The sequence below is a fragment of the Erinaceus europaeus genome, assembly GCF_950295315.1.
Source record: "Erinaceus europaeus chromosome 6 unlocalized genomic scaffold, mEriEur2.1 SUPER_6_unloc_3, whole genome shotgun sequence".
Lineage (NCBI taxonomy): Eukaryota > Metazoa > Chordata > Mammalia > Eulipotyphla > Erinaceidae > Erinaceus > Erinaceus europaeus.
This window is the reverse complement of record NW_026647136.1, coordinates 663194-665509: the sequence shown is the minus strand read 5'-3', so window position 1 is coordinate 665509 and position 2316 is coordinate 663194. Positions and strand designations below refer to the sequence as shown.

Below are 2316 nucleotides of genomic sequence, written 5' to 3'. Positions count from 1 at the left end.
CCTGCAGAGGAGTCGCTTTACAGGTAGTAAAGCAGGTCTGCAGGTGTCTCTCTGTCTCTATTCCTCTCTATCTCCCCCTTCTCTCTCAATTTCTCTCTGTCGCTATCCTATAACAAACAAAAAAAAAAGATACATAGATTGCTTTATGGAAAACTGGGAATTGTTATGCAAGTACATACATAACTTTTTTATTCATAAAAGAGAATGAGAGCATCATTATGGTACATGCAATGCCAGGTATCAAACTCAGGACCAGAAGGCAGCTCAGGGGGTAAAGCACATGCTTTACGTAGCATGTGGCTGGGGGTCTGATCCTCCACACTGCAAGTGCACACCACAGGCAGGCAATGGGAGGGACTCTGTGCATAGAGGAGCAGTGCTTTGCATGTCTCCCTCTCTTAAAGGATACAGAATGTAGACTGGCGGGGAGGCTTCTCAGCTGTCCCATGCAGGTGGCAAGGTTCTGGGTGGGATTGATCCCCAGGCACAATATTTGAGAAAAATTTTTTAAAAGTCTTCGTGTTACTTAAAAGATGTATAGTTAAGAGAACAATATTACCATGATTTTTTTCAAAAAAGCCAATCTGCAGCCCTGGAGGCTGGCACAATGGTTGGAGTTTTGGACTCAAGCATGAGGTCCTGAATTCTACCACCAGCATCACATGTTACAGACTGATGCTACAGTGTTTTCTCTCTCTCTCTATCTCTCTCTCTTTCTCCTCCCTTTCTCCCTCACTAATTAATAAATCTTTTAAAAGAGCTCCAGCATATGTAGAAACAGGGTTCAGACAGACCTAGGATCCCACACATGCAAATCCAGACCTCTTACCACTGAACCACCTCCCAGCTTGCATTAACTGGATCTTTAAAAGATTTTAATTATTTATATGTGTACATATATTTTATAAACTTTTTTGAAAAAATATGGTACACTTCATGAATTTGTGTGTAATCCTTGAGCAGGGGCCATGATAATCTTCTCTGTATCATGCCAATTTCAGTATATGTACTATCAAAGCTAGGACTATATTATAATCTTATTTAAAAAGTGTTAAGAGATGGAGACAGTTGGAGTCGGGTGGTGGCACAGCGGGTTAAGCGCACATGGTGCAAAGCTCAAGGACCGGAGGAAAGATCGCTGTTCGTGGTTCGAGCTCCTGGCTCCCCACCTGCAGGGGAGTCCCTTTACAGGTGGTGAAGCAGGTCTGCAGGTGTCTGTCTTTCTCTCCCCCTCTCTGTCTTCCCCTCCTCTCTCCATTTCTCTCTGTCCTATCCAACAACAACGACATTAATAACCACAACAATGTTAAGCAACAAGGGAAACCAAAAGGAAAAATAAATAAAAATTTAAAAAGGATATATTCCCCTCCTGGGGATATATCCTAAGGAACCCAACACATCCATCCAAAAAGATCTGTGTACACATATGTTCTTGGCAGCACAATTTGTAATAGCCAAAACCTGGAAGCAACCCAGGTGTCCAACAACAGATGAGTGGCTGAACAAGTTGTGGTATATATACACAATGGAATACTACTCAGCTGTAAAAAATGGTGACTTCACCGTTTTCAGCCGATCTTGGATGGACCTTGAAAAAATCATGTTGAGTGAAATAAGTCAGAAACAGAAGGATGAATACGGGATGATCTCACTCTCAGGCCGAAGTTGAAAAACAAGATTAGAAAAGAAAACACAAGTCGAACCTGAAATGGAATTGGAGTATTACACCAAAGTAAAAGACTCTGGGGTGGGTGGGTGGGTGGGGAGAATACAGGTCCATGAAAAATGATGAATTAAATAGTGGGGGTTGTATTGTTAAATGGGAATCTGGGGAATAAAAAAAAAGAGTTTAAAAAAAAAAACAGTGTCACACACCTGTCTTCACAAAAAAAAAATTAAAAAGAGTGGAAAAGAATAGAAAAGAAAAAAAAGAAAGGTAGACAATGAGACCTTGGTGACAACAACACCAAAAAAATAAAATAACCTATTTATACTCTAGAATTGCAAAATGGCTAGGGCAGTGGATCTGTAGGCATTAAGTCCTGAATTCAATCCCCAGCATTGCATGTGCCATAGTCATGCTCTGCTTCTCTTTTTTGTATTAATAAGTAACATTTTTTTCCTTTTTTTTTAATTTCCTTTTTTTTCAAAACCACAGTTCCTGTCCGGTTCCTACCCAGCTCCAAGATTGGCTCCTGCCTGGCTCTGCCCAGCTCCTATTGCAGCTCCCACCTGCCAGTGCCCTGGCCGCCCTGTTGTGCGCAGGCGGACTGCAGTCCCCCCAGGACTGTCCTCGCAGACACAAGAGCCCCAGGC

General features: G+C 42.1%; 1 non-coding gene across 1 annotated transcript; it reads right to left on the bottom strand.

Moving 5' to 3' along the window:
- Positions 1 to 918: 918 nt before the first annotated feature.
- Positions 919 to 1025, bottom strand: LOC132536184 (U6 spliceosomal RNA). The gene has a single exon (XR_009547849.1). It is a non-coding gene; the product is annotated as a U6 spliceosomal RNA (small nuclear RNA).
- Between the last annotated feature and the right edge of the window lie 1291 nt (positions 1026 to 2316).